Source organism: Antechinus flavipes, chromosome 2, assembly GCF_016432865.1.
Source record: "Antechinus flavipes isolate AdamAnt ecotype Samford, QLD, Australia chromosome 2, AdamAnt_v2, whole genome shotgun sequence".
Classification (NCBI taxonomy): domain Eukaryota; kingdom Metazoa; phylum Chordata; class Mammalia; order Dasyuromorphia; family Dasyuridae; genus Antechinus; species Antechinus flavipes.
Genome location: NC_067399.1, coordinates 322,590,464 through 322,616,244, shown reverse-complemented (window position 1 = coordinate 322,616,244; position 25,781 = coordinate 322,590,464). Strand labels below are relative to the sequence as shown.

Here is a 25,781-nt window from a genome sequence, read left to right as displayed (position 1 = left end):
TCTCTCAGCCACTATTTTTTTTTTTTAACATCAATAAGGTCTAAGATTTTCTTTTTGGTATATTTCAGATCCTTAAAAGCTATTCCCTCAATGCCTTCACAATTGTAACACATCCAGTATAGATCTCCTCCCTCTATACTTGGTTCGATCTAATTACCTTTTCTATCTTCCTTTTTTTTTTTTTTTTTAAAGTGTTATTTCTGCCTCATCTATATACACCTAAGGGTTTATAATGTTAAGAGGCTTGGATCTATCACTTTTAACAAAGAAAACAGTTTGTTGAAAAAAAATTTTTTTGGTAAATCTTTCCCATTTTTCTTTAGTTTTCAGTGTTCATTTCATTTCTATCCTTGAAAGCCCTTGGGATGTCTTGGCTTGGTCTGATATTTTGACAAACTTTCTAATAAACTGGTTTTACCCTCCACTGCTTCTCTCTACTTTATGAAATAATATTGTTTATAAATGTCCACCATCCTTCTTTGTAAGATTTTATAGGCAAGTTTATATTCTATTCTTTTTTGCCTCTGGTATCTATTTGGCAAGTAAATCAGATATTTGCTAAGTCACTTTTGGAATTCTTTTGGATTCTCTATTATAGCAATTAATTTATACTGGCCAATGTTTTGAAATTAATTTATGATTTTTTAAAAAAAATTCGTTACGAATCCAGCCATTCTGGAGAGCAATCTGGAATTATGCCCAAAAAGTTATCAAACTGTGCATACCCTTTGATCCAGCAGTGTTTCTATTGGGCTTATACCCCAAAGAGATACTAAAAAAGGGAAAGGGACCGGTATGTGCCAAAATGTTTGTAGCAGCCCTGTTTGTAGTGGCTAGAAACTGGAAAATGAATGGATGCCCATCAATTGGAGAATGGCTGGGTAAATTGTGGTATATGAATGTTATGGAATATTATTGCTCTGTAAGGAATGACCAGCAGGATGAATACAGAGAGGCTTGGAGAGACCTACATGGACTGATGCTAAGTGAGATGAGCAGAACCAGGAGATCATTATACACTTCGACAACGATATTGTATGAGGATGTATTCTGATGGAAGTGGATTTCTCTGACAAAGAGACTTAACTGAGTTTCATTGGATAAATGATGGACAGAAACAGCTACACCCAAAGAAGGAATACTGGGAAATGAATGTGAACTATTTGATTTTTGATTTTCTTCCCAAGTTATTTTTACCTTCTGAATTCAACTCTCCCTGTGCAGTGGGAGAACTGTTCGGTTCTGCAAATATGTATTGTATCTAGGATATACTGCTACATATTTAACATATATAGGACTGCTTGCCATCTTGCGGGGGGGAGGAGGGAGGGAGGGGAAAAAACAAAACATAAGTGATTGCAAGGGATAATGCTGTGTAAAAATTATCCTGGCATGGATTCTGTCAATACAAAGTTATTATTAAATAAAAAACAAACAAACAAACAAAAAAAAACAATCCGTTACGATGTTTGTTAAGACTCTGGAGGAATTCACAATCTAATATGGAGACAACTTTCAAACTAGTGTATTCAAATAAACAATATAAAGAAAAATAGAAAATAATAAAAAGAGGGAAGCCATTAGAATTGGGATTGGCTTCTTTTATAGAAGATGAGATTTTGATGACACTTGAAGGAAGCCAGAAAAGCCAGTAGGGTAGCTGGAGGGTGGGGGTGAAGAGAGGGAGGGAAAAAGAAAAAGGGAGGTGGTAAGTAAATAAAATGTCAGATCTGGAGTCAGGAAAAATCTTTGTGAGTTCAAATCTGGCTGCATGTCTCTGGACAATTCATTTGAGTTTGCCTCAATTTCCTTATCTGTTAAATAAGTGGAGAAGGAAATGGCAAATCACTCCAGTATCTTTGTTAAGAAAACCCCAAATAAGATCAAGAAGAGTCTGAGAAGCCAGTAATTGGAGATGAGGAGAGAGAGCATTTTAGGCATCTTCAACATCCAGAGAAAGTGCCTGGAGCCAATTTTATTAAGAACAACCAGGACATTAGTGTCATTGGATTAAAGAAAACAGACAGAAAGGTCTATGAAGGCTAGGAGAGTGAGTGAGTGAGTGAGTGTATGTGTGTGGGGGGAAGTAGAGGGTAGGGTGAAGTGAATTGTTATGTTGAACCCCAAACTAGATTTTGTACTTTATCTTGGCTTCCAAAGGAAGTTTTTTTGAGTAGGGGAGTGACATAGTTGGATTTATTCTTTAATTCAGAAAATGGCTGAATGGAAGTTGTTTCAGATAGGGGAGAGATGGGAGGCAGACAGACCCATCAGTAGACTATGATAATAGTCAGGAGTTCGATCTCCATATTCTGACTCTAAATCCATATTTTTTCTTATAATTCATTCTACTCTAATGAAATAGGAGTGGGGTGGGGTGGAATAACATAAAACATAATGCTTGCCTTGGAATCAGATGGCTTGAGTTCTCATACAAAATCATGTGACCCTAGAAGTCAGTTAATCTCTCTTAACCTCAATTGACTCATTTATAAAATTTGGATCAGGATCAAATAAAGTACTGCATGTAAAGCACTTTATAAACCTTAAAGGTCATATAAATGAAATAAAATCAATGAAAAGATGGGAGAAAATGCTCTGTGCTTTCAAGACAATTTTTGGCATGCACTGTTATTTAAATGCAGATTCTATAGAATTTTAGGGGAAAGTCCTCCATTTAAGCTTTTAAATGCCTAAAATCAAAGGGTGAAAAAGTACTGAGAATTATCTCCACCTTTAACAGGGTTTCATGTATAGTCTTTATTAAGACAATATGATCAGGCAGTTAGGGCTCAGTGGGTAGAGTGCTGGACCTGGAGTCAGGAAAACCTAATTCAAACTGGCCACAGACAATCACTATCTAAGTGACCTCATCAAGTAACTTAACCTCTCTCTGCCTTAATCCACTGGGGAGGAAATGACAAACCACTCTAGTATCTTTGCCCAAGAAAACCCCTAAAGAGGTCAGGAAGAAATGGATGGACAGAACAACAAGAGCACTAAGAACACACACTTGTCAAAACTTTAATAGTCTTTAAAAACTCTAAACACTTTTCCTCCTTTCAACTGTTGGGGCTTTTGTGAGGTCACCAGCTAAAAGAAACTCAAAGCAGGTTAATTATGGAAAGGTAAAGGTATTTTATAGTGTATTGGAGGGACCAGAAAGGCAGCATTAGAAAGTGAACTCCTTGACAGCAGGGATTGTAAACTTTTCTCTATGACCTTCCAGTCCTTCGAATAATGCTATGCATAAGTTAAATGCTTAATAAATGCTTTATTCATTTAATAGCCTTTATATATTCTAAGCACTGTCTATAGAACAGTGAGTTAAGCTGCATAGCAGGGAAGGACAATATAAATAATAATAATGGCTAACATTTATTTAGCTTGTGTAACAAGCACGATTCTGAGAGCTTTACAATAATTATCTCATTTGTTCCTTACAACAATCTTGAGAGATAGTTGCTATTATGTCCATTTTATAGATGAGGACACTGAGATTGTAAAGTTAATAGACTCCCCCAATCACAGGAAGCTAGTAAGTGGGATGTGAACTAGAATCTTCCAGGATCCCAATCCTTCGATCTTGGCCCCAGAGCTACGATGGAGATGGGTTAAGAAAGTACTTACACGGTAGGAATTTGGAAGACGGGCGTTACCTTTAACCATGAGCCACGGACTCAATTGCACCAGATGCACCGGGCTCTACAAAAGTTATTTGGGTCCACATCTGTCCCATCGGGCAGGTGCTGAAATTACGCGGGACTCTCCCCAGGTCGCATGAATTCCCCGCTTTCTACTGCGGTGCAGTGGCGGAGCTGGGATGGCAGAGGGTGGGAGAAGAGAAGGGAGAGGTAGAGAGAGGTGAGCTAGCTGCGCACCCACGTTTGCAGCCCCGGCTCTCTGCAGGCGGCAGGAATCTGGTGCTTGGCCGTCGTCATGACAACCCGGCGCTGAGAGCTGCCCTCCTCCCCTTTTCCTTTCCTCCTCCCACCATCTTCCATCCCACCAGTTCCTTCCACTTCCCGCTGTCTCCCGGGACTCTCGCGAGACCTTGCCGGGGGACTCAGAGAAGCCCTGGAGGTGATCTCACCCCCCAGACTTGCCGAGAGGCGGGCAGGGGGTAGGGTGGTAAGAGTGGAAAGGGGGAGGAGGGGGCGGAGAAAGGTTGGGGGAGTAGGGAGGAGAAGAAGAAGAGTTGGGAGTGGGGAAGGGAACGTTCTGCGCGGGCGAGCGAGTGAGCGAGTGCGCGCCGCCGCCGCCGCCGCCGCCACTACCATCACTAGCTCCAGCAGCAGCAGCAGCAGCAGCCCAGTAGCAGCAGCCGCCTCCGCCACCACCGCAGCAGCAGCAGCAGCACCACCACCAGCAGCCGCAGCAGCTGCAACTTTGTTAGGGAGTTGTGTGCGTGCGTGCGTGCGTGCGGGAACGAGCGGACGGGCGAGCGAAAGTCAATGCGGCGCTGAGAGTCGCGGGGAGTTGGGGAGCTTGGTTGGAAAGCAGTCGGCTTTTGAGACAGCCTCCCCTTCCTAGGAGCTCCTCCGGTCTCCTTCCCCGGTACAGTCCCTTTCCAGTGAACCTCCCGCCCCCTCCGACCTCCTCTTCCCTACCTGTCCTTCCCCGCCCCCTCTACTCCTGCAACTCCCCCTGCCCTCTTCGGCTGAGAGCCAACGACCCCCTCCCATCCTCTGAGCCACCCCCGCCGCCTTTTCTTTCCTTTTCATCTTCATCCTTCTCCTTGGTTTCGGGGGGTCTTGTTGGGAAGTGCTGCTCGAGGTCAGGCTGGAGTGAGGGGCGTGGGGAGGGGGATCCATTCCCCCCACAGCCTCCTTACCTGAGTGGCGGCACCCCAGTCCCCCCTGCCTAGCCTTCCAGTCCTTTCATCGCTTCCTCTTCCCAGGTTTCCAGAAGATAGACAGAAGAACCCTTCTTTCCTTCCCTGGTCTTTTCTCTCCTTCGGCTTTTCCTCTCTTCTCCTTGGATACTCTTTTCAGAGAAAGACTTTTTTTTTTTTTTTTTTTTTTTTGAGTTGATCTGATTTTCCCCCTCCCCCTCCTCTTCTTTCCCCCTCCACTCCACATCTCCCCTCCCTCTTTTTTCTTCTTCCCCAATCTCTGCCTTGCTTGTTTTCCGCAGAGAACCCTAAGAAGGCGGTAGAGCAGCGTGTCAGTGGTGTGTGTGTGAGAGCAAGTGTGTGTGTGTATGTATATGTGAGAGTGTATGTGTGTGTGCGCGCGTATGCGCGCCGCTGTAGCCAGAATTCCTCCTCCTCCTCTTTTTCCTCCTTCTCCTCCTCTTCCTCCTCCTCCTCCTCCTCCTCCTTCTCTTCAGAAGAGAGCTCGAGTGGAAACTACTCCTGGACACCATCTGTCTCTTCCGGGAGCTGGACAGGAGGGGGGGGCTCCCAACTAGAAAGGGGTAAGTGGCTTCCCCAGGTGTCAGGTTGTGGAGGGGGGCTGGGGAAGATGAAAGAATTCCTGGGGAGGTTGTTGCATGGTTGTATGCTGTTCCCTTTCTGCTTTTATAGCTCGATTTGAATGCGCGTTTGCTAATTGGGGAGACTGGGGGGGGGAGAGGTTAAACTTTTATTTTCGATTTTGGGGAGTAGTGCCATTCTTGTAGAAATGCCTAGGAAAGAACCCATATTAAACATTGTTGGGAGGTTAGGATGCATTTGTGTAAATATACATACCTTAAATCCCGAATCTGCAAAACTGATGGGGGGGCGGGGAAGAGCAGACTTAGCTTCTTTCATTGGTGATCTGATCTAAACGTTCTTTCCGTTGGGAGAGGTAGTTTAACGTGAGCTCATGCATTTTGTTTCTGTGCCCAACTTAGCTGTACTCTACATCCCCTTGATCTTTCCCCTAAAATATTCCCATTTAGTTTTGGAACCCTAGTAACGTTGATGAACGCCTTTTGTAGGCTGTGCCTTAGGGGATGTGTTAAATGATTTAATCGTGGGAAAGGTAGGGGAGAAGTGAAGCTTTTGTAGGTGGTTAATTTCACTCCCTAGGGTTTGGAGGAGGGAAAGCTGGAGGATGTCTTAGCCCTGTTCTCTTGGAGCAGGTAAAAGGAAGAAAGGTGGAGGCTGCAGCAAAAAATAATTTTTCCTCCTGCACCCATATGTTCCTAACTTCACCCCTAATCTTTTAAATATTTGAAAAATTAACAGACCTCAATTGTTTTACTGTTTTAGAAAGAACCATTGATCATAGGATCCCAGATTTAAGGTTGAGAAGTACTTTAAGAGTTCACCTTCTCTCTCATCTTACAAGTGAGGAAACAAGTCAGAGAGGTTGTGACTTGCTCAAGGTCACCCAGTGCAGTCCCTGTACCACAAGCACCTGTTTTGTGCCTACTGTGAGCCAGGTTCTGGGGATTCAGAGATATTTCCTACTTCATCTTCTTCTGGGGAGCTAACTTGTAAATAGATAAATACATGATTATTTGAGCAGAGAGAGAATATTAACATCTAGGGTGATCTTGTTTGCCTGTCCCCATCCAAACTTACTTGTCTTGAATCTTTTTATCTCAATATCCTTTGAGAGTGACTGAGGAAGCAAATTGATAGGCTAATTCATATTATGGTGATAATACTTATTACTAACTCTCCCAGATCATATATTGGAAATTTAGCAGAAAGCTGCTAGGCTTTCATGTCTGGGTGGTGTAGTGGATCTGTATTGAACTCAAAATGAGAAGACCTTTTATTCAAGGCTGAACCCTGCCTTTATTAACCATGTGACCTGGAGCAAATCACTGAACTCAGGCTCCCTGTTCCAAAATGAGGAAATAATACATTCTCTGTTTCCCAGGATTGTTAAGGAAGGTACCTGGTAAAGTATACCTGATAGCTGTTATTAATATTTTAAAATGATAGGAATTTTGTGGAATTTTCCATACAGTGCTGGGATTTGACCCAGGTTCTCTGATTCTAAATTAGGTAATATTGGTCAGGCTTACATTTTAATAATGTTAATTGCTGGAAAATATGGAGATAAATGAGAAATGTTTCAATTTCTGGGAAAGTCTAAATTTGACCGAGGATTTAGGGAATGTATTTTTGAGGGAGGAGTAATTGGGAATGAATGTCACCTAAGCATCTTTTTCTGGTAAAGTTTTGTGATGACTTTTTTGGAAGAGAAAGTATTTAATGAGATACTTATAATTGTTTTAGAGGGTTGCCTAAGGCACAGTTAATTTAATGACTTTGCTTTGGTCAGGTTGTATGTGTTCGAGGTTAGACTTGCTTGTTGCTGCTCTTCTTAACTGGAAGATCAATCCACTGTCCATTAAAATGCATTTTCTTCTTTATCAGACATAGTCTAGAGTCCCATAAAGTATGCTTGCTTTCTTAATTTTTATGTATGGTCCTTAGAAACTTGTCACTGTTTTCCTTTCTCATTTTTAGAAAGGTAGTTAAGTTAATTCACTTCCAACCCTTTAGCAGAATGAACATCAGCAGATTGATAAAAGCGGAACTTGGTGATAGCAAGTAGTCCCAGAGAAATGCTTTAAAAAATAATAGAGTTTATTCTCAGTGATACATCTGGCTATTAGATGACAAATCGGGTATTAACTAAGGAATTCAGGAAATTTAATTTAAAACCCCCATGCCTTTCTCACTCATTTGTTTGTCCTAAACTTTAAATAATTATTGAAAGGGACAAAAATGTTACTCTTCTAATTAGCCAGAAGAAACCAAGTATTTGGGGATGGATAGTTTTATATAAGTAACATATTTTATTTTCTTGTCTTCTTATTTAAGGCTTCTTATTGAAACTTGCCTATCCATCTGGATTTACTCAATTTAAAAGTAGACAAAGCTTTTAGCAAGTGACTCAACATAGTCAGTAGGTGTTGCTGTTGTTAGCTTCTCTTGTTTTTTCCCCCACCTTTCTGCAGCTGGTTAAGCTCAAAATCCAGTTTTGGTGCAAGGAAAACTTTATATCTAAAGTGCCAAGCAAAATTGGCAGTGACTTCAGTGAATGAGTGCAACTAGATTGGATTGAACTTTAAACAATAGTTCCAATAATACCTTTGGAAGAAGACTAAATTAGCATAGAACAGGTTTTCTGAGAATCTCGAAATTCAGTAGTCTTTTCTCTGATGTTCATGTTTTCTATTAGTATTTGTTAGGACATCTCATCAGTTACTTTGATTTGGTACTTCATATCTGCTTATTAATATTTTCTTTAAAGTCAAAAATTAAGGACTACATCTTAATAGCTGTAAGTTTTTTTTTTTTTTTTTTAAACATTTTGGGGCACTGGAATTGGCTCTAAGGTTATAGTGTGAATGTTTCCTTGATCTACCACTAAGCTTGTTACCTGTCTGAGCAGCTGTGGGACCAGGAGAATGAGGAGCTCTGGATAGACAGGGAGGCAGCTGGGTGGCACAGTGGATTGAGCACCAGAAAGATCTGAGTTTAAGTTTGGCCTCAGACAACTAGCTTTGTGACTCTGGGCAAGTTACTTAACCTGTTTTAGTTTCCTCATCTCTGAAATGAGCTGGAGAAAAAAATGGAAAAACCACTCTAGTACCTTTGCCTAGAAAAGCTCAAATGGGGCCCACAGAGTCAGATAACCACTGAAACGACCTGAACAATAACAAAAAATAGAAAGGAAGCAGAATTTTTCCATTTTATTAACCAAAAAAGACAGATTTTTAATTATTTAGCACCCACTATATTCAAGGTACTGAAACATAAATGGAAACATTACAGAATCCCTGCTCTTAAAGAGTTAGTAAGTAGGATAATGATTGAATCACAACATAAATTATATGCCACAATTTCCATTTTCATATTTTTAATGCTGCACAGTATTGTATGAAAACCTTTCTGAGGATTCTCAGTAGACGTTTCTGACTTAGGACTCACATTCTTTGTTCTAGGAAGAAGAAAATGATTAACCTCATCTGTGAATGACAAATACAGAAGACTTGTTCCATTAAGGTGTAGCTAGATGTAGAGATATTGATTTTTATGGCTTCTTTCTGCCATTAAAAAAGTACAAGTGATCCGAAAGTCTTGGTGCACTTTTAAGTGTATCAATGGATTATAAAGTTATTCCTCAGTTATTAGTTTGCCATAACTTTTAGATTTGTCAAATCCTAATTCTGATTCCCTTTAAATGGATTTTGTTTTTAGAAGTTGATAATATAATAAATCTTATGTTTTGCCTAGAGTGAGTTGGGATTCATTGGTCTCTGATAGGGATAGGAACTATACTTATGATTTCACTGATATCAGAAATTCCATGAAAATTACTTTACCAGTGAGATCAATTCTTGGTCTGCAATTTAGAGCCTTAGAACTAGCTGCCTCTAAGAGAACACTGTGAAGTTAGAGGCAGATCTTTCTGGCTCTGTATGCACCATGTCAGCCAGGGTCTCACAGTAGACACGTCTTTTCTGGACTAGGGTTTAGAATTATTGAATTTTAAAACTGGAAACTATCCTTTAATTTTAATCCCTTATTTTTTAGATAGGAAAACTTTAGACCCCCTAAAGGCAAAGTATTTTTTCTAGGTTAGATTGCAAAGCAGAAACTCAAGCCAGCCCTCTTTTTAAAACAAAACAAAGATGTGTGTCTTAGACCTTGTTTGGGAGACTTGATAGGTAACAGGCATGTAAATATTTGTTGTAACAATGAAAGGGGAAGAGGAATACTTATAGAGGGGTCTCTCAAGCCTCTCCTGCATCCATACATTTGCCAGTCATTTTCCTAAAGTTCATATCTGACCCCCTACTCAGTAAACTCCTGAGATTCCGTGTTGTCTCTAGAATCAACTCTTAGCTACTCTGTTTGACTTTTAAAATCCATCATGATCCAGCTGTAATCTACCATTATTCCTCTTTGGCTGAACACTATCCATTTTAAGTCACATTGACCTTGTTGCTGTTCCTTGAGTCTGACACTTCATCTCCATTGACATTGCTGTGTCTTTTCTTGGGGCTATCTTCTAGGCCTTCAATTTATTCTGCAGTTGACTCAGCTTCTGATTTCCTTAAAAACTCAATTTTAGACATTGCTCCCCTCATCATCATCTTTTCTTCTCTTCTCCCCCATATTTGAACATATCGTCTCTTCCAATATAATGTAAGCTCCTTGAGGGGGTAGGGACTGTTTTGTTTTTGTCTTTATGTTTATCCTCAAACCCCTAGCATAGTATCTATCTAGTATTTAGTAATAGTTCTTATTGAGTGGGTATTAAAATCTGTGTTCTTGTTGCAAAACTAGATAAAATGATCTTAAAAATATTTTATTGATATATATAGTCAATAAACATTTATTAAGTGCTTACTAAACACCAGGCATTGTGCTAAATGCTAGGGATGCAAACATGAAAAAGATAGCTCCTGACTTCAAGTGGCTTACAATTTAATGAGAGGAGACAAAATATATAAGAAATTTGGAGGGGTAAGGTAGGGTAAGGTATCATGGACATGGAGAAATCAAAAGTTCAAAATAATTGTAGCCAAAAAAATTAATAGAAGTCCAAATAGTGGGCAGCCAAGTAGAAAATGAGATGTTTGCCTTGTTTCACCTCCTTAAGTGGAGATTGAGGAATTCTTGGTTCACTCTTCTCATCAGAGGAGTAGATTATACTGTGAATGCCAGGGCTAATTGGTACTTGAAAGATGCTAACAATGTTTCCCAATGTTGAGTTTATTAGGGAGGTTGGTGATTAGAGAAAAATGAGTGTAACCAAGGAGAGAAATGAAATATCTGAGGATATCTAATGTCTAATGTCTTGTTTTAAATCATTTTTCATATCCTTTTTTCAATTACCAGTATTTCCCTTTGACCTGTCCCCTCTAGACAACCATCTTTTATAACAACTTCCCAAAAAAGAAGAGAAAAGAAAGCAATTCAATAAAACTAACTACAAGCACGTTTGACAGTATATGTTGTGTACCATATGCATTATCTTCCACTTCTGACAAGAAAGGAGCAAGGTCTAGTCTTGTCTCTTTTTTTTTGGAGGATAAACTTGGTTACAATTACAGTGTTCAGTTCCATTTACTAGTATTTCCATTCTTGTTCCTGGATGTGTATATTGTTTTCCTGGTTCTACTTCACATTTCATCAGTTCATAAAATTCTTCCAAAGCTCCTCCTATGTTCTTTATATTTCTTTTTCTTATGACTCAGCCATATTTCATTAAAGTAATGTACCACAGGTGGTTTAGCTATTTTTCTAGCAGTTGACATCCACTTTGTTTCTAGTGGTTTGCTGTTGTTATATGCATTTTAGAATAATTGGTCTTTTTTTCTTCTTTTGACCTTAGGGTATGTGTGTGTGTTTTTAATGGATAATTTTCTAATTATTCTCCTTGACTTCATTTTCTCCTTTATGTGCCAATAGAATCTTCAGATCAAAGGGAATGATCATTCAAATTAATTTATTAGCATAATTTCAAATTGTTTTCTGAAATGGTTGGATTGGTTGTCAGAGCCACTAGCAGACTAGTGTGCATGTCTTCCACAAAAGTCTTGATCAAGTGTTGACAATCAGCCTTTGGTGTTATAATCTTTTTAATAGCTCACATTTTGTATGTCCTCAACTTTATTTCTTAAAAGGTTAAAAAGTGACCTGCTTAATGCTTTATATCATTATTCTTTCAAAAATTTGTAGAACTTTATCATGAAAAACAATTGGTTAATTCGTCTTTCATTTTGACTACCCATATTATTTTACCTTGTTTCAGTTTTTTCATCTTGATAGTTTAGTTTTCTTGAAATATAAAGTTCCTTAAGGCATATATTCCATTTGTAGTTTTAAAAAAGATTTATACTAAAATTGTGGTATATGAATGTTATGGAATATTACTGTTTTGTAAGAAATGACCAGCAGGATGATTTCAGAAAGGCCTGGTGAGACTTACATGGACTGATGCTGAATGAAATGAGCAGGACCAGGAGATCATTATATACTTCAACAGCAATACTATATCGTGATCAATTCTGATGGATATGGCTTTCTTCGACAATGAGACAAACCAAATCAGTTCCATTTGTTCAATAATGAATAGAACCAGCTACACCCAGGGAAAGAACTCTGGGAAATGAGTGTGAACCACTACATAGCATTTCCAATCCCTCTATTTTTGTCCACCTGCATTTTTGATTTCCTTCACAGGTTAAGTGTACATTATTTCAAAATGCGATTCTTCTTGTGCAGCAAAATAACTATATGGATATGTATACATATATTGTATTTAACATATACTTTAACATATTTAACATGTTTTGGTCTACCTGCCATCTGGGGGAGAGGGTGAGGGAAAGAAGGGGAAAAATTAGAACAAAAGGTTTTGCAGTTGTCAATGCTGAAAAATTACCCGTGCATATATCTTGTAAATAAAAAGCTATAATAATAAAAATTAAAAAAAGAGATTTATTGGAAAAAAAAAGAAAAAGCAAACAACAACAACAACAACAACAAAAGAAATACAAAACAAAATAAAGCAAAATAAAAGAGAACATTATCATATGTCTAGCAGAACATCGGGGAGGATTCAAAATATGTAACAGCAAATTACCAGATCAAAAAAGTATAATATTTTAGTAGAAGAAATTATATTCGTGAATGTTCATTTTTTCTTTACTTCCTTGTAAGTAGTTTTGATTTTTTGCTCTGCACTTTATTTACTTTATTTTTCTCCCTTTCATCCCCCACCCCCAAGCAAGCTACAGTTAAAAGATATATTTATGTATATATATGTAGATATATACATACACATACACTCACCTCCCCCCAACATCTTTCCTACCCTGCTGACTCTTAATTAAATTTTGCTTCATAACTTTCATTGCTATTACTTAATCTCTCCCATCCAAGTATCCCTCCATTGTCTTCTTCCCTTATCTTTTGTCCCCCATCAGCCCATTCCTCCCCACTTATTTCATTATAGATTTTGAAGGGTACTATATCCTTCGTGGCATAGACATAGTATTGCCTATTGAACTCATTCCTGATGTGAGTAGGTTTTCAGAATTAGACCCCTACTCTCCCCTGTAATGCCTTTGTGTCTATTCTTCCTCTACACCTCATTTATATAACATGATTATTATTTTTATCTTAACTCTGCCAATCTTTCCTTTGAGCTACCCTATTGTTGATGTGAATCTTAAACAAATATTATGTAAGTATATATTTCCCATGTAAAAAAACCCGGTTTGTCTGTATTTAAACTGTTTTCCTATATTGATTTACTTAAAATTGATCTTTGATAGTGATTCTTATGTGTTAAATTTTCTGTTAAGTTTAGGTTTGGTTTATAGAAAATTCTGAAAATTTACAAGTTTGTTGAATGTCCCTTTTTTCTCTTTCAGAATTATAGATAATTTTGCTGTATGTGATATTTTTGGCCATATTCCTAGTTCTTTTGATTGTTGATTCTAGGACCTGTGGTCTTTTATTGTAGCTGCTGCTAAGTCTTTTTTTTCCCTATATATATATATACATATATATATATTATTTTATTTTATAATAACTTTATATCGACAGAATCCATGCCAGGGTAATTTTTTTTTTTTTTTTTTTTTTTACAATATTATCCCTTGCACTCGCTTCTGTTCCGATTTTTCCCCTCCCTCCCTCCACCCTCTCCCCTAGATGGCAAGCAGTCCTATATATGTTAGATATGTTGCAGTATATCCTATATACAATATATGTTTGCAGAACCGAACAGTTCTCTTGTTGCACAGGGAGAATAGGATTCAGAAGGTAAAAATAACCTGGGAAGAAGAACAAAAATGCAAATAGTTCACATTCATTTCCCAGTGTTCTTTCTTTGGGTGTAGCTGCTTCTGTCCATCATTTATCAATTGAAACTGAGTTAGGTCTCTTTGTCAAAGAAATCCACTTCCATCAGAATACATCCTCATACAATATCGTTGTTGAAGTGTAGCTGCTGATAAGTCTTGTACAATTCTAGTTGTGGCTTCAGCATGTTTGAATTTTTTTTTCTTATTTATTGCAAAATTTTCACTTTGATCTGGGAAGTTTTGAAATTTGGCAATATTTCTGTGTGTTTTCCACAAAGAATCTCTTTGAGATGGGGATTGTTGGATTTTTGCTATGTTTACTTTCCCCCCATAGTTTATCACTCTGGGACAATTTTGTTGTATTATTTCCTGTTTTATTGTGTCAAGATTCTCTTTTTGGTCACAACTTTCTGACAGTCCAATTATTCTTATATTTTCTCTTCTTGATCTGTTCTCCAGATCTGTCGTTTTTCTTATGTCATCTATTCTATTCTATTTTCCCATTCTTTATAATCTGTTTTGTTATTTTTTGGTCTTATAGCTTCACCTGCTTCCCCTTGCCCAATTCTAATTTTCAAAGAATTGTTTTCGTCTTTGAGACTCTGTATCTCCTTTAGTTAGTTAGTTAACTTTTTTTCATCTTATTTTCCCTCAATATCTCATTTGATTTTAAAATTCTTTTTCGAGTTCTATACTTTTTTTCTGGGTGGGACGCCATTTCACTTTTTGGGGTATTTTTTTTTTTTACTGAAGTGTGTTCCTCTGAAGATGAACCCCGGTTTTCCCTGTTCCCATAATATGTTTCAATTGTGGGGGTTCTTTCTAATTTGTTAGTTCATTTTTGTTTTTAATAAGAGATATTAGTGTAAGCACCTCTAATTGTGTGGGGTGGGGGAAATGATGCCTCTGGCTTCACTTGAGCGCTCTCTGATCAAGAACCCAAGAGCTCTCCCCTCCTGTGAGTGCCTGCGGCCATCAGCGTTCCTGCCCCACTGCCTCTGCACTCTCTGGGCGCTGGTTCCTTCTTGCCCGGGGCAGCGGTTCTGCCACACCGCTGGACCTGGCCGTCCTAATCAGCCGAGATTCTCTCAGAGATCCGGTACTCAAACTCCGACTCAATTAACAGTCTTAAACAGTGAAAGTCTCTGTGGTTCCTGCGGAGGCTCTAGCCTTGCCCAGCTAGCCCTAAGGCTCCTCCTGTGAGCCACACCGCAGCCCTAGGGTATTTGCACTTCTCACTGGTTAATCCAGGGTCTTAATTCAGATCTAGTCTGATTGTATCTGGAAGACCCTTGGTTAGCCCCAGCTCCTCTTGATCTTTCACCAGTCTGTGTTCGCCCTGAAGCTCAAGTTCTGTTTGTGAAGGAAATCTGGAGAACTTGAAATTTACCAACTTCTTCAGAATCTTCCCCATTTATAAATTTTTAATATTTAAATTTCCATTGCAGTTTAATTGTTTCCAAATTCAGATTAGAACTCGTCTGTATTATATTGGAATAATTAGCTCATGGCACAATGGATACATTGCTGTAAAGTCAGGAGTCAGGAAAATTTGAGTTTGAATCCAGTCTTAGACACTTTTTTTGAGCAAATCATTTAATCTCTTTGCCCCAGTTTTTTCAACTGTAAAATGGGAATAAATGTAGCTCCTGCCTTCCAGGTTTATTGTGATGAACAAAGAGATTATATTTTTAAAGCCCTTAGGGGACAGTGCCTGGCACTATTTAATTTAAGGAACTAAACAAGCATTGCAAATCTATTATTTACATATTGCTATTCCTTTTAAATATATAATAAAGTTATCATGTAATTTTTTCCATTTTTTCTCTCCCTCTTCTCTAGAGATGGCTACCACATACTTCATAAATAGTAGCTATAATAATAATAATAAAATAATAGTGATAATAATCCTTAGAGACCTATGATCTTATGCTATATTCATAATTCTTTTAAGAAAGCTACAAATTTTGGTTTTCCCTCTCCCCCAAGACTATTTTAAAATGTTTTATGCTTTTAAACCTTTTTCTTGGTATTTACTTAGTCCATATTGTTAGGTTGTTGTTGGATAATATTTTTTAAAAAGCTAGTTGGATTTGCATCACTATTATCTCTTCTTATAATAACAATTAAGGATTACATATTTTATGGTGCCTTCCTTAGTATCTTTTATTTACTTTAAAATTTCTGTTGCATGGATTATGTATTAAATGAGCCTTATGTTACGCATAGATTGGCATCAGAAAGACCTGGGTTCAAATCCAGCCTCTGACACATTTTGACTTTATGACCATGGAATAAGAACTTAACCTTTTGTGTTTAAAACAGCTAAAAATGTAAATTGCTGAGCAATTGCAGATCTTCACTGATAAAGGAAATTTTATCAATGGGCCTTCTCTATTCCAGTAAAGTCACAAGTCCCAATTCTGCAAAATTGTTGCTTTTTGGATTAAAATAAGAATCACATTTTTCTCTAGATAATTTTTCCTTAGCTGTGCAAACTCCTATTTAATGAAAATGGGACTCAGTTTTGTAACGTCATCACTAATCAAAAGTTATGTGCCCTGAGTACCACTGTAGTGAAGATACATAATTAAGCATGTAATTTTAGTTGTAAAAATTTCAATATGAAAACAAAATTTTGTTCTTAATACAAGAATTCAGAAACTTTCTTCAGATACTTTATGTAGAACACATTTGAGGTGTAAGAGGAAACAGTGTTAAGATAACACAAGATCCTTGCCCCTTTGGAATTTAGTCTAGTAGGGTGACCCAGTAGACACACAAGTAACTGTAACACCCAATATTAGATAAAAGCATAAGAGATAAAAAAAAAATGCTATGGAAGATTTGAGGGAAATTGATATATTGGTTGTAGGCAGCGGGGTGGTTCACTGGATGGAACTCTGGGGCCTGGAGTCAGAAAGATCTGAATTCAAATTCAGCCTCAAATGCTGTGAGATATTGCGCAAGTCAGTTGACCTCTGTTTACCTAACAGATGTTTTTTCATCTGTAAAATGGAGATAGTAATACTGACCTTCTAGGATTATTATGAGGAACAAGTGAAATAATTGTGAAAATCCTTTGTAAATCTTAAAAGCAATATATAAATGCTAGCTATAATTATTACTATTGTTTATTTAGTAGAGAAAGGAGAAAGATGGGATAGTAGCTAAATAGGTTTGGAGAAGAAGGCTTTTGGAAAATTCCTAAGACTGAGTATATTTGATAGGAAGGAGCCAGGGGAAAGAGAAAAATTGAAGATGCATGAAAGTTGCTGATGTGTGGTCCTGTAGGAGTCATGAGTTATGGGGCATAGGATTAGTCTTATCAAGAAATAGGGACAGGTAGCTCCAACTTAGAGATAGGAGGAGAGATAGTGTAGGGAAGTTGCAGTTGCTCTTAAATGGTCCCTCTCCATTTTATCATTTGCGACATTATCTGTTGCAAATATCATGTGGGGTTGTGATTTGGGGCTTGATGGGGAAGAGGAAAAGGCATAAAAGAGTAACTTTGGACAATGAGAAGGAATTGGTGAGTGGAATAGAAAGGCAAAAGTGAGAGGATTCATTTCAAATTGACTTCCATTTATTTAATCTTAATTGCATATATTAATTACATGAATATGTCTGGCAAAAAAATGGGAGAAAAACTAGTCTCTTCTTTTTCAGGCAAAAACAGCTTCTTTTTGAATATGCCATGGACTTTAAGAAAAGGTTTTTTTCTTTTCTAAAAGGGATGTTTGTGATGTCAGTGGTTAATATTAAATAGAATTGTCTTCTTCCCTTTTCAGAAGCATCTAGAAAAGAGGAGGAGGTTTCTATTGCCTTCCTCTGGAAGGGCTCAACTGCTTAGCAATCCCAGTCACAGATGTTGAAAAAGGTGGTATAGAGAGAACACCTGTGCCAGGGATTAGAATGTGCTTCTGGGAAAGCTCTTGCCTAAAGAAATATGGACTTGGTTTTCTGGTATGCTTGAGAACCTAAATAAACATCTCCCTGTTCCTCTGGTTTAAAAGAATGTATACAATTGTTCAGAGATCACATTTGTATTTCTAAATAAAATTTTATTCATGGATAGTGGAAAATGTTATATAGTTAATGCATTCCAATATAACAAAGTCAAATTCTGTTGCAGAAACTGGAAGTCTTGAATGACTAAAGCTTGTAAGCCCTCAGTCCAACTTATTACCAATTAATGAGATTTTAAAAAAATCTATTATAGAAATTTCTTTGGCGCTTATGGGGGAGAAAGAAATAGACAGTGGCCCTAAGTTGTAAGGCATTTGTTGGGAAATTGAAACCATTTGGCATGCTTTTCAGAACATGAATTTCTTTTCCACATATGGATTCACACACTTTTTTTTTTTTTTGTTTTTTGTTTGTCCTTTGTTTTTGAAGAGAGCCAGTGATTTCACAGGGTAAAGTCTTGATATGTGTGTGAATTGGACTTAAGTAAAGCCGAGTAGGACAAAGTTGTTTGTCTGTTTCACTTTTTCTTCCTGAGTCATTGTAATCCAGGGGCAGGACAGAAGTTAGGATGACCATCGATGGCTGGAGATGCAGTGGATGATCTTGGCATCTTTGATGTCTGACAAAACTCTTAAGTTCTCCACAGAGCCTGCTTCAGCCACCTTCATGGCTGTTGGAACAAATTGTTTCTATTCACTCACTTGGCGTGGGGACTTCAACTTATATATTTAGTCATTTTTATAGAAAAGAAGATACATTAATCATGAAAAAAACTTCACTGATTTGATAATCATTTAGTGGAAGACCTGACAGAAAGCTGGAAATGTCTGCAACCATGTAAAAGAACCTAAAACCTTGCGATGTAGTAATGTAGATCATGCAAATTCAATAATAGTTATTGAACATATGCTATGTTTATAACACTACTAGATTTGTGGGATGTAAGCATAATGTAAAACAGTCTCCTCAAAGATTTATGTATATCATTTCCAATTTTCAATTGGGGATAAAACTTATATGTATGTGAAAGATTATAATGCATGAAAATATGTTTAAATGCTGGCAGAAGTTGGAGATGGGAGGAATCACATATAATTTATAGTGCTAAAAAGTTGGTAAAGATTTCATGGAAAATATGATGTTAGTAATAGTTTTCCTTTATATAGTCCTTTAATTTAAAAAGAACTTTATATACATTTTATTGATAAGATCATTGATTTTAAAGCTGAAAGGAATCTTAAAGGTCATTGAGTCCACTTTACAGTTGAGGAAACTGTGGCCCAGAAAGGTTAATTTACTTGACCAACATCAATAGGGGTAATTGTCTGAGGTAGGACTTGAATCTAGGTCTTTCTGACTCAAACTCCAGCATTCTGTATAGTATTTGATCCTTGAAATTTGGATAGATTGTAATCTAGGCTATCTCCTTGTAAACTGGATCACCTGTGAAAGTCTGTCAGTGTACATTTAAATAAATAGTGATCACAAGATTTTCATTAAAGAGTTACCAGAACTCTTGAATCTTCTTTCTTTCTTTCTTTCTTTCTTTCTTTCTTTCTTTCTTTCTTTCTTTCTTTCTTTCTTTCTTTCTTTCTTTCTTTCTTTCTTTCTTTCTTTCTTTCTTTCTTTCTTTCTTTCTTTCTTTCTTTCTTTCTTTCTTTCTTTCTTTCTTTCTTTCTCTCTCTCTCTCTCTCTCTCTCTCTCTCTCTTTCTTTCTTCTTTCTCTCTCTCTTTTTCTTTTTCTTTTTTGCTGAGTAGTATTACTCTTCTTCCAATACAAATATTTTCTGAACTTCTTAATAATACCAGTGCTTTTTCCACACTATATGATACTGGGAAAACTTATGTTTTTCAGATTCCATCAGTCTTTCCACCGGAGTGGTTCGATTCATCTTTTTACCTGTTTTAATCAAGTACATAATTTAGTTTGCCTAAGGTGAAATTGTCTGGACGTCATTGCTTATTATTAGCAATATTAAAATGAAATCTGTGGTTTCATTGTTTCATTCAAGGAACTAATTCCTTATGGCAGTGAAGGTTGTGTAATACCATCTATAACAAAGATAAAACTTCAGTGACTTGAGGCCTACAGAGATTTAATAGCTTTTCCATGGTCATACTTATCGAGAGAGGTAGGACATCAGGGTGTTTTTCTTTCTTTTTTTTTTTTTTTTTTTTGTTTTGTTTTGTTTTTGTTGAGGTAATTAGGGTTGTGACTTGCCCAGGGTCACACAGCGAGGAAGTATTAAGTGTCTGAGGCCAGATTTGAACTCAGGTCCTCCTGACTTCAAGGCTGGTGCTCTACCCACTGCCCCAATCTAGCAGCCCTTAAATCAGGTCTTTTTTACTCCCAAGTCAGATGGACTCCAACTCCACTTTACTTTCTAGATCATGTTTCTTCATGTAAACAGTAATATGTTGAATATCCTTTTTGTGAAGAGGGAGAAATGAATTTTTATGAGAATCAGAAGTATTTACAAAAGAGAGACTTTGTATATTTTATCATCTTTACTTAAGATAGTCATTATAGTCAGTAGATTCCCTAATGCCCAACTAATAATTTTCAGTATGAAAGCCCAAAGTTTGTTCTTCTTAATTTTGGTTGGGAATTTTCAAATGGGCTGTCTAGTGCTATTCACAGTACTCTTGAAACTTAATTCCCATTTCAAATGATGGATGTGGTGTCAGTATGGGAGATTAATGATGCTCATCATTAATTTTTTTTCTTTGCTGTTATGTTATAGAGTTCCAAAGATCCAGTCATTTATTTATAGAAATGGTCTTAAACTATTGAACATCATGTTACCAAATTTATAAAGAGACTTACACCAAAGAACCAGCACTGACCTGAATAGTGGGACTGTAGGAATTTAACAGGTAGTGTTAAAACATTATCTTATGCATTAATGTTCATATTATATAGAATAAAATTTAAGAGGCTATGTTCTATGGTGGATAGAGAACTGTCCATGAAGTCAGGAAGACCCATGTTCAGATTTTCTTCTGGCATATATTTGTGACCATTGGTAAGTCACTTTACCTCTGAGCCTTAGTTTTCTTTGTAGAATGAAGACAGTAGACTAGATGACCTCTAAAGGTCCTTTCAGTGATAGTTCTGTCATCCTAAATCATGCCCCCACCCTAATTCTGATTTTAACCAAAACTGTTAAAATACCTTCCCTCACTTGTCCTTCAATCTGAGACATATCTAATTCCACACTATTTCATCTTATACTCATTAGTCTTTCTAATGCATAGATCTCATCACATTACCCTTGTGCCCCAAAACCTCATCTTTCCATTTTTATGTTAATCTAGTAGTCTGCAACTTGATTCCAACTCACATTTTACATATTTATTACAGTATTCCCCTTCACATATCTTGCACTATAGTAAAGCTAGTTTAGTTCTAAATGGATATAAGCCAACCTCACATCTTGCTACACTTTGCCTGTCCAACCTGGACTTGCTTTATTTCTTGGTTAAGAGATGACTCTTAGTGATATAAGGTCCCCTGGAAATTGGCCTTGAAAGTGTAACATTGATTTGAAATCTCTGAACTTACCAAGGGTGGTCTTTTGTTCACACTTGCAACTGTCTTGTTCTGTCTAGAATTAAAACAACTATATAGATCTGTCAGGGATTATTCATTTGGAAAATGAATATTTGTTGTGGTAAGTCTTTTGAACTAATCTATATATTGGATCACCTAAAATGGATACATTCTAATAATTATATTTAATAGTGAAAAATTGGAGTTTTTTGCTCAGTTCCCATTACTTTAATAATAGACCCTATATTTCATTAAAATGCAAATTAAATATGCACTTGAATCTACTGAATTATGGTTTGCATAGTATTTAGATTCTGATTAAAATGCTTTAAGTGTCAGTCGTGTCATGCTTTTGGCTAAATTTTAAATTTATTAAGTTCAGGGAACTGAGAGTCAAAGGGCATAAGTTCTAGTGCCAGCCCTGATTAATTATTAGCTTGACTTTGGGCAAGTCATTTAACTTCTTAGGGCATGAGTTTTCTCATCTATAAATTTTAAGCATTCAACTAATTGATCTCTAAGGTCATTCTGCTTCTCAAGAATTCTGTAATTGTGCATATTTACTGAGCATCTATGTGTTCAACCCCATGCTAAATGTCAGTAACCTTCTAATTGGTTTCCCTGACTTCAGGCTCTCCCCTTTCCAAATCAGTTTTCATATAGTTGCCAAAATAATTTTCCGAATACATTGGATTTATTTGGTTCACAAACTTTTCGTGGTTTTCTTTCACTGATTAAGACTCTTCACAATCTGGTTTTAGCCAGTGTTTACATACTTATTTCACCTTTCCCATTATTTATTCTACATTCCAGCCAAACAAGACTATTAGCTATTCCTTGAACCTCATAGTCCATCTCTCACCTATAGGTATTTGTGCATCTTGTTTCCCATGCCAGAAATATTATAGCATTGAGGTGATTTTAGGTTCTTAAAGACTATGCCAACAAGCTTTGGCAGGTCTTACCAAACTGGAAAAGCTTCAGCTACTGGTCTAGCAATAAGTTGTATATCTATCCTTTGAGAATTAGTCCCAATTATGTTTAGAAAGGCTCTTCATCAGGTTAGTTACTAGATGATTTAAATTTTTATTTTTTTATTTTTTGTCACAGCAACTAAAGATTGTTTACAAAGTTGTAAAAAGTTTTCATTGTTTATGGAATAAAAATTTACACCATTGAAATTATAGATACAAGAACTATTAAGGGACATGATTAAAAGTTAAATAGTGTGATACAGACTAAAAGGAGGCTATGGGAGTTGAGAGAAGAGAAAGGCAGTATATGAAATGGACCTTGAAGGATTGGTAGTCATAGTTATATAGTTTAGGGTTTAAAAGGCACTCTTGTATTGCCTCATTTAATCCCCATAGCCACCTTATGAAATTAGGTAAAGCAGTTATTATTCACATTGAAGAAATGGATTTTGCTGTTGTTTAGCCACTATTTCCAGGATCATTTTGGTCTGGTCTCTTTGGGATCACTCCCTTGACAAAACTAATCTCTCCAATTTGCTGTGGTCGGTAAGCTAGTATTTGTTAAGTACCTTGTAACACAATGTGCTAGACACTGTGTTAAATGCTAGGAACACAAAGAAATACAAAAATAATAGTCCCTGCCCCCAGGTAACTCACATTCTGATGGGACAGTAATTAACACACTTATATACATAAAAGATAAATACAGGGTGAACTGTATACAAGGTATATATAAAGTAAATAGGAGCTAATCAGAGGGAAGACTCTAGTGTGAAAGGGGATCAGGAAAATCTTGTAAAAGGTGGGATTTTATGTAAGACTTAAAGTCAGTAAAACCAGGAAATGGAGGTGAGGGAAAAATGCATTCATTCTAAGAGGGGGGAACAGCTAGTGAAAATGCATGTGTGTCTTGTGTGAGAAGCAGTTAGAAAACCAATGTCACTAGGATCAGAGAATGTTGAAAGGGGAAAGGTTTACTTAAAAAGGAAAACGGTAGGAAGGGATCAGATGTAAAGGAATTTAAAAGCCAGAGCTATTTTGACTTTTCCAAGTTGCTCTTTGTTCCAGGATTGGGGACCATCTGTTGTGCACTAGGTAAATATGCCCCACTTTTTGGGAGATGGAATGCTCTTTCTTCCCTTACACTTAAAATTAGGGAGTATTGTCCTTTGTGTAACTCCCCTTCCACCTCTAAAACTGAATTTGCTTCAGGTACATGAACTTCAGTTGAGGACTCTGATTACTGTTCATGTCAAAACCTTGGCAACTTTCTTCCCTGCCCTACCTTTAGAGAGATGGTCATCAGTCTATGTTTCAGCTTTAATTTTTGTCAGCATTACATGGGAAGCAAGTGCATAGTGGGTTTGTATTCTAAAGGATTTCATTAACACAGTGTGGCAAATGTTTCTAGTGTGAATATCTAGACGAGGTGTAAATATTTATGGCTGTTAGCATGTAAAGAAAATTTTCACAGGGCACACTTTGCCATAACTGAAGAGTTTTTCTAAGTACAGTCACTTTACTAACTGACGGCATGGCAGTAGATTCAATATATTTTATTTTTCTGTGAATAAAAGCTTGCTTTCTGATATTCCAGAGCAGAATACTGCTGTGAAGTTGTCATTCTGCCTTTCTCATGAATCTATTGCCCTGAAGTTCTTGTGTTAATGCCATGTCTGTTCTGGAATACATTTATCTAAGGGCCTGGAGAAATAATAGGAATATAACAACAGCATTTACTAAAGAGATTTTGATTTTGATTAAACTGAACTGAATTTGATTAAAAATATAAGAGCAGATATAAGAAGAAATTTTGCTCCCTGGCTTCTTAGTTTGAGTGTTATTGAAGTAAGAACAGGGAAATCATTCAGTTAAACAGAATTGAAATATGTTGCCAATAGTGAAAGTTACTTTGAGTCATAGAAAATAGTTCTTTTTAGTACCTAAACTTAATCCCCTCTTTTTGTGAGACATAATATATTCAGAAAATCAAATATACTCTTCTTCAAACTACAGATATGGGTAATTTAACATAAACAAAGTACTTGAGATGTCTTTTTCAAGTGACAAAATTTTCCTCATTGGGATTTATTATATCTAGGGTTTTGTGGTTAATACTGTGGTTAAGTTGTATAGTGTTGCCTTGACTACTTTGTTGTTTTATTATTTACACTTATTTAATCTTAGAAGTGAGGAATATCTTTTCAAGATAACACCCACCCAAATAGTAGAAGAAAGAAAGTTTTGTAAATACAGAATTTCAAATTGTTTTGAGACCCTTATGGGCATGAGTGTACATTTGAAGATAGTGTAAAATAGGAATAGTATTATATTTTCCATTTTGGTGTTTATTGAAAAGAATGGATATGTCTTGATCCTATCTTAGTGTATTTTGGGTATTTATACTAAAGCCCCGCTACATATTTTTGCCTCTTTTTTAGCATAAGAAGGATACTTGACTCACCATTGACATTGTTACTTGACTTATTCTGTCATAGGTTGCATCTCAATAAACCTCTTATTGAACTGTTTACATCATTAAGATACTTGATTTTATTGTTAGTGACATTCTGGAGCATGTTGAAAATTGGTAATGCTAGCATTTCAACTGGTCAACAAATCCTAGAATTTGATTCTAAATATTTACTAGACAGCTACCACATGTAACGCTCTGCATGGTTAGATATGATTAAGGAGCTTCCAATCTGCTAGGGTTTCTGGGTGTGCCTGTTGGACTTTCAGCAAGAGACTGAGTGACTATGAAAGCTGAGAAGAATCCTTATGCAGAATACCCAGTAATCTGATCCCCCAGAGGGTCTTATATTGCAGTTTGAGGAAAGGGAGGAAAAATGCCTAAATAAAATTACAAAGCTGGTTATAGTGGAGAAGAATAGGGATGGAAAAGTAAGAAATACTGTTGTAGAATACATACCTTGAAATTCTTAGGAAAAAAAAACCAAGAAAGGTTGCAGTTATACTTATAGCCTAAGATATTGCTATGTTCCTATCAAATATAGATTGTAAAATGAACTTTTTTACTTTTCTAGGCATAATAGGTGTTGATGAAATTGGGCTAGTGACTACAAATGGAAATGGAAAAGAAGGAGGTCAAATAGAAGCTAACAGTAGCACTGTTGTTTATAGAAGGTATATGCTCTTGTATGGAGATTATGAACTAGAGGTTAGCTTCAGAGGGGAGAGGGCATTTGGGTGAGTTTCAAAGAGAGCAGCAGAAATGCCCAAAATTAGCCCAAACTGACAGATCATAGAAGAAATGGATGAGACTTTCCCATCTCTGTGTCCTCAGCACTTAACTCAGAATCCTAAACCCACAATAGAGTGGATGCTGAGTATAATAAGTATTGTTATTATAAAACTGTTTCAGTGGCAATATATTGTATTGATTAGAGACTTTAGTTATTTGTATATTTTCTGGAAGTATCACTTTTCTTAACACAAATAGCTATTTTTTAAAAAACATTTGTCTTGCTGAAAATTTCTTTTGG

General features: G+C 36.8%; 1 protein-coding gene and 1 long non-coding RNA gene across 7 annotated transcripts in view; one reads left to right on the top strand and one right to left on the bottom strand.

The window, feature by feature from the left end:
* Positions 1-1,447: 1,447 nt before the first annotated feature.
* LOC127549540 (uncharacterized) lies at positions 1,448-5,300 on the bottom strand. The gene is made up of 2 exons (XR_007950653.1): positions 4,835-5,300; positions 1,448-3,818 (listed from the first exon to the last, which is right to left on the bottom strand). It is a non-coding gene; the product is annotated as an uncharacterized LOC127549540 (long non-coding RNA).
* Positions 5,301-5,309: 9 nt separating this feature from the next.
* SIPA1L1 (signal induced proliferation associated 1 like 1) overlaps positions 5,310-25,781 on the top strand; it is a 290,775-nt gene continuing 270,303 nt past the window's right edge. For 3 of the 6 annotated variants that reach the window (XM_051977675.1, XM_051977676.1, XM_051977674.1), the window contains exon 1: positions 5,310-5,418. The gene's annotated coding sequence lies outside the window, so the exon portion shown is untranslated. The remainder of the gene's footprint in view (positions 5,419-25,781) is intronic. The other 3 variants (XM_051977679.1, XM_051977678.1, XM_051977677.1) reach the window with 1 other exon arrangement.